Source organism: Hyla sarda, unplaced genomic scaffold (genome assembly GCF_029499605.1).
Source record: "Hyla sarda isolate aHylSar1 unplaced genomic scaffold, aHylSar1.hap1 scaffold_117, whole genome shotgun sequence".
NCBI lineage: Eukaryota > Metazoa > Chordata > Amphibia > Anura > Hylidae > Hyla > Hyla sarda.
The window spans coordinates 94,267-101,203 of record NW_026607792.1 but is presented as its reverse complement, the minus strand read 5'-3'; positions in this window follow the sequence as shown (position 1 = coordinate 101,203).

The following is a 6,937-nucleotide window of genomic DNA, read 5'->3' as shown; positions in this document are numbered from 1 at the left end:
AGCGAGCGAGCCAGATATGAGAGCGAGCTAGCAAGGCAGATATAAGAGCGAGCCAGATAAGAAAGCGAGCCAGACAAGAGAGCAAGCGAGCCAGATATGAGAGCAAGGGAGACAGCTAGATGTGAGAGCGAGCGAGCCAGGTATGAGAGCGAGCCAGATAAGAGAGCCAGCCAGACAAGAGAGCAAGCGAGAAAGCCAGATATGAGAGCGAGCGAGCCAGACATGAGAGCAAGCGAGCGAGCCAGATATGAGAGCGATCGAGCCAGATAAGAGAGCAAGCGTGCGAGCCAGAAATGCTAGCGAGAAAGCCAGATAAGAGAGCGAGCCAGACAAAAGAGCAAGCGAGCGAGCCAGATATGAGAGCAAGCGAGCGAGCCAGATGTGAGAGCGAGACAGATAAGAGAGCAAGCCAGACAAGAGAGCAAGCGAGCGAGCCAGATATGAGAGTAAGCGAGCGAGCCAGATATGAGAGCAAGCGAGCAAGCCAGATATGAGAGCAAGCGAGCCAGACATGAGAGCGAGCGAGCCAGATATGCGAGCGAGCGAGCCAGATAAGAGAGCGAGCCAGACAAGAGAGCAAGCGAGCGAGCCAGATGTGAGAGCAAGCTAGCCAGATATGCGAGCGAGCCATAAAAGAGAGCGAGACAGACAAGAGAGCAAGCGAGCGAGCCAGATATGAGAGCGAGCTAGCAAGGCAGATATAAGAGCGAGCCAGATAAGAGAGCGAGCCAGACAGGAGAGCAAGCGAGCCAGATATGAGAGCGAGCCAGATAAGAGAGCGACCCAGACAAGAGAGCAAGCGAGCGAGCCAGATATGAGAGCCAGATATGAGAGCGAGCCAGATAAGAGAGCGACCCAGACAAGAGAGCAAGCGAGCGAGCCAGATATGAGAGCAAGCGAGCGAGCCGGATATGAGAGCAAGCGAGCGAGCCAGATATGAGAGCGATCGAGCCAGATAAGAGAGCAAGCGAGCGAGCCAGATATGAGAGCAAGCGAGCGAGCCAGACATGAGAGCAAGCGAGCGAGCCAGATATGAGAGCGATCGAGCCAGATAAGAGAGCGAGCCAGACAAGAGAGCAAGTGAGCGAGCCAGATATGAGAGCAAGCGAGCGAGCCAGATGTGAGAGCGAGACAGATAAGAGAGCAAGCCAGACAAGAGAGCAAGCGTGCGAGCCAGATATGCTAGCGAGCAAGCCAGATAAGAGAGCGAGCCAGACAAGAGAGCAAGCGAGCGAGCCAGATATGAGAGCAATCGAACCAGCCAGATATGAGAGCGAGCGAGCCAGATATGAGAGCGAGCAAGACAAGAGAGAAAGCGAGCTAGCCAAATATGAGAGCAAGCGAGCGAGCCAGATATGAGAGCAAGCGAGCGAGCCAGATATGAGAGCAAGCGAGCAAGCCAGATATGAGAGCAAGCGAGCAAGCCAGATTTGAGAGCGAGCGAGCCAGATATGCGAGCGAGCCAGAGAAGAGAGCGAGCCAGACAAGAGAGCAAGCGAGCGAGCCAGATATGAGAAAAAGCGAGCGAGCCAGATATGAGAGCAAGCGAGCGAGCCAGATATGAGAGCAAGCGAGCAAGCCAGATATGAAAGCAAGCGAGCAAGCCAGATTTGAGAGCGAGCGAGCCAGATATGCGAGCGAGCCAGATAAGAGAGTGAGCCAGACAAGAGAGCAAGCGAGCGAGCCAGATATGAGAGTAAGCGAGCGAGCCAGATATGAGAGCAAGCGAGCAAGCCAGATATGAGAGCGAAGCGAGCCAGACATGAGAGCGAGCGAGCCAGATATGCGAGCGAGCGAGCCAGATAAGAGAGCGAGCCAGACAAGAGAGCAAGCGAGCGAGCCAGATGTGAGAGCAAGCTAGCCAGATATGCGAGCGAGCCATAAAAGAGAGCGAGACAGACAAGAGAGCAAGCGAGCGAGCCAGATATGAGAGCGAGCTAGCAAGGCAGATATAAGAGCGAGCCAGATATGCGAGCAAGCCAGATAAGAGAGCGAGCCAGACAAGAGAGCAAGCGAGAAAGCCAGATATGAGAGCGAGCGAGCCAGACATGAGAGCAAGCGAGCGAGCCAGATATGAAAGCGAGCAAGCCAGATAAGAGAGCAAGCCAGACAAGAGAGCAAGCGAGCGAGCCAGATATGAGAGCAAGTGAGCGAGCCGGATATGAGAGCAAGCGAGCGAGCCAGATATGAGAGCGATCGAGCCAGATAAGAGAGCAAGCGAGCGAGCCAGATATTAGAGCAAGCAAGCGAGCCAGACATGAGAGCAAGCGAGCGAGCCAGATATGAGAGCGATCGAGCCAGATAAGAGAGCAAGCGTGCGAGCCAGATATGCTAGCGAGCAAGCCAGATAAGAGAGCAAGCCAGACAAGAGAGCAAGTGAGCGAGCCAGATATGAGAGCAAGCGAGCGAGCCAGATGTGAGAGCGAGACAGATAAGAGAGCAAGCCAGACAAGAGAGCAAGCGTGCGAGCCAGATATGCTAGCGAGCAAGCCAGATAAGAGAGCGAGCCAGACAAGAGAGCAAGCGAGCGAGCCAGATATGAGAGCAATCGAACCAGCCAGATATGAGAGCGAGCGAGCCAGATATGAGAGCGAGCAAGACAAGAGAGAAAGCGAGCTAGCCAAATATGAGAGCAAGCGAGCGAGCCAGATATGAGAGCAAGCGAGCGAGCCAGATATGAGAGCAAGCGACCAAGCCAAATATGAGAGCAAGCGAGCAAGCCAGATTTGAGAGCGAGCGAGCCAGATATGCGAGCGAGCCAGAGAAGAGAGCGAGCCAGACAAGAGAGCAAGCGAGCGAGCCAGATATGAGAAAAAGCGAGCGAGCCAGATATGAGAGCAAGCGAGCGAGCCAGATATGAGAGCAAGCGAGCAAGCCAGATATGAAAGCAAGCGAGCAAGCCAGATTTGAGAGCGAGCGAGCCAGATATGCGAGCGAGCCAGATAAGAGAGTGAGCCAGACAAGAGAGCAAGCGAGCGAGCCAGATATGAGAGTAAGCGAGCGAGCCAGATATGAGAGCAAGCGAGCAAGCCAGATATGAGAGCGAAGCGAGCCAGACATGAGAGCGAGCGAGCCAGATATGCGAGCGAGCGAGCCAGATAAGAGAGCGAGCCAGACAAGAGAGCAAGCGAGCGAGCCAGATGTGAGAGCAAGCTAGCCAGATATGCGAGCGAGCCATAAAAGAGAGCGAGACAGACAAGAGAGCAAGCGAGCGAGCCAGATATGAGAGCGAGCTAGCAAGGCAGATATAAGAGCGAGCCAGATATGCGAGCAAGCCAGATAAGAGAGCGAGCCAGACAAGAGAGCAAGCGAGAAAGCCAGATATGAGAGCGAGCGAGCCAGACATGAGAGCAAGCGAGCGAGCCAGATATGAAAGCGAGCAAGCCAGATAAGAGAGCAAGCCAGACAAGAGAGCAAGCGTGTGAGCCAGATATGCTAGCGAGCAAACCAGATAAGAGAGCGAGCCAGACAAGAGAGCAAGCGAGCGAGCCAGATATGAGAGCAAGCGAGCCAGCCAGATATAAGAGCGAGCGAGCCAGATAAGAGAGCGAGCAAGACAAGAGAGCAAGCGAGCTAGCCACATTTGAGAGCAAGCGAGCGAGCCAGATGTGAGAGCGAGCGAGCAAGATATGCGAGCGAGCCAGATAAGAGAGCGAGCCAGATAAGAGAGCGAGCCAGACAAGAGAGCAGCGAGCAAGCCAGATGTGAGAGAGAGCTAGCCAGATAAGAGAGCGAGCCAGACAATTAAGCAAGCAAGCGAGCCAGATATGAGAGCAAGAGAGCCACATATGAGAGCAAGCGAGCTAGCCAGATATGAGAGCAAGCAAGCGAGCCAGATTTGAGAGTGAGCGCGCAAGATATGCGAGCGAGCCAGATAAGAGAGCGAGCCAGACAAGAGAGCAAGCGAGCGAGCCAGATATGAGAGCAAGCGAGCAAGCCAGATATGAGAGCGAGCGAGCCAGACATGAGACGGAGCGAATAAGATATGAGAGCGAGCGAACCAGATATGCGAGCGAGCCATAAAAGAGAGCGAGACAGACAAGAGAGCAAGCGAGCCAGATATGAGAGCAAGCTAGCAAGCCAGATATGAGAGCGAGCCAGATAAGAGAGCGAGCCAGACAAGAGAGCAAGCGAGCGAGCCAAATATGAGAGCAAGCGAGCCAGCTAGATGTGAGAGCGAGCGAGCCAGATATGTGAGCGAGCCAGATAAGAGAGCGAGCCAGACAAGAGAGCAAGCGAGCGAGCCAGATATGAGAGCAAGCGAGCGAGCCAGATATGAGAGCGAGCGAGCCAGATAAGAGAGCAAGCCAGACAAAAGAGCAAGCGTGCAAGCCAGATATGCTAGCGAGCAAGCCAGATAAGAGAGCGAGCCAGACAGGAGAGCAAGCGAGCGAGCCAGATATGAGAGCAATCGAACCAGCCAGATATGAGAGCGAGCCAGATATGCGAGCGAGCCAGATAAGAGAGCGAGCCAGACAAGAGAGCAAGCGAGCGAGCCAGATATGAGAACAAGCGAGCGAGCCAGATATGAGAGCAAGCGAGCAAGCCAGATATGAGAGCAAGCGAGCAAGCCAGACAAGAGAGCAAGCGTGCGAGCCAGATATGCTAGCAAGCAAACCAGATAAGAGAGCGAGCCAGACAAGAGAGCAAGCGAGCGAGCCAGATATGAGAGCAAGCGAGCCAGCCAGATATAAGAGCGAGCGAGCCAGATAAGAGAGCGAGCAAGACAAGAGAGCAAGCGAGCTAGCCACATTTGAGAGCAAGCGACCGAGCCAGATGTGAGAGCGAGCGAGCAAGATATGCGAGCGAGCCAGATAAGAGAGCGAGCCAGACAAGAGAGCAGCGAGCAAGCCAGATGTGAGAGAGAGCTAGCCAGATAAGAGAGCGAGCCAGACAATTAAGCAAGCAAGCGAGCCAGATATGAGAGCAAGAGAGCCACATATGAGAGCAAGCGAGCTAGCCAGATATGAGAGCAAGCAAGCGAGCCAGATTTGAGAGTGAGTGCGCAAGATATGCGAGCGAGCCAGATAAGAGAGCGAGCCAGACAAGAGAGCAAGCGAGCGAGCCAGATATGAGAGCAAGCGAGCAAGCCAGATATGAGAGCGAGCGAGCCAGACATGAGACGGAGCGAATAAGATATGAGAGCGAGCGAACCAGATATGCAAGCGAGCAATAAAAGAGAGCGAGACAGACAAGAGAGCAAGCGAGAGAGCCAGATATGAGAGCAAGCGAGCGAGCCAGATATGAGAGCGAGCGAGCCAGATAAGAGAGCAAGCCAGACAAAAGAGCAAGCGTGCAAGCCAGATATGCTAGCGAGCAAGCCAGATAAGAGAGCGAGCCAGACAGGAGAGCAAGCGAGCGAGCCAGATATGAGAGCAAGCGAACCAGCCAGATATGAGAGCGAGCGAGCCAGATATGCGAGCGAGCCAGATAAGAGAGCGAGCCAGACAAGAGAGCAAGCGAGCGAGCCAGATATGAGAACAAGCGAGCGAGCCAGATATGAGAGCAAGCGAGCAAGCCAGATATGAGAGCAAGCGAGCAAGCCAGATATGAGAGCGAGCGAGCCAGACATGAGAGCGAGCGAGCCAGATATGCGAGCGAGCGAGCCAGATAAGAGAGCGAGCCAGACAAGAGAGCAAGCGAGCGAGCCAGATGTGAGAGCAAGGGAGCCAGATATGCGTGCGAGCGATAAAAGAGAGCGAGACAGACAAGAGAGCAAGCGAGCGAGCCAGATATGAGAGCGAGCTAGCAAGGCAGATATAAGAGCGAGCCAGATAAGAAAGCGAGCCAGACAAGAGAGCAAGCGAGCCAGATATGAGAGCAAGGGAGCCAGCTAGATGTGAGAGCGAGCGAGCCAGGTATGAGAGCGAGCCAGATAAGAGAGCGAGCCAGACAAGAGAGCAAGCGAGAAAGCCAGATATGAGAGCGAGCGAGCCAGACATGAGAGCAAGCGAGCGAGCCAGATATGAGAGCGATCGAGCCAGATAAGAGAGCAAGCGTGCGAGCCAGATATGCTAGCGAGCAAGCCAGATAAGAGAGCGAGCCAGACAAAAGAGCAAGCGAGCGAGCCAGATATGAGGGCAAGCGAGCGAGCCAGATGTGAGAGCGAGACAGATAAGAGAGCAAGCCAGACAAGAGAGCAAGCGAGCGAGCCAGATATGAGAGTAAGCGAGCGAGCCAGATATGAGAGCAAGCGAGCAAGCCAGATATGAGAGCGAGCGAGCCAGACATGAGAGCGAGCGAGCCAGATATGCGAGCGAGCGAGCCAGATAAGAGAGCGAGCCAGACAAGAGAGCATGCGAGCGAGCCAGATGTGAGAGCAAGCTAGCCAGATATGCGAGCGAGCCATAAAAGAGAGCGAGACAGACAAGAGAGCAAGCGAGCGAGCCAGATATGAGAGCGAGCTAGCAAGGCAGATATAAGAGCGAGCCAGATAAGAGAGCGAGCCAGACAGGAGAGCAAGCGAGCCAGATATGAGAGCGAGCCAGATAAGAGAGCGACCCAGACAAGAGAGCAAGCGAGCGAGCCAGATATGAGAGCAAGCGAGCGAGCCGGATATGAGAGCGAGCGAGCCAGATATGCGAGCGAGCGAGCCAGATAAGAGAGCGAGCCAGACAAGAGAGCAAGCGAGCGAGCCAGATGTGAGAGCAAGCTAGCCAGATATGCGAGCGAGCCATAAAAGAGAGCGAGACAGACAAGAGAGCAAGCAAGCGAGCCAGATATGAGAGCGAGCTAGCAAGGCAGATATAAGAGCGAGCCAGATAAGAGAGCGAGCCAGACAGGAGAGCAAGCGAGCCAGATATGAGAGCGAGCCAGATAAGAGAGCGACCCAGACAAGAGAGCAAGCGAGCGAGCCAGATATGAGAGCAAGCGAGCGAGCCGGATATGAGAGCAAGCGAGCGAGCCAGATATGAGAGCGATCGAGCCAGATAAGAGA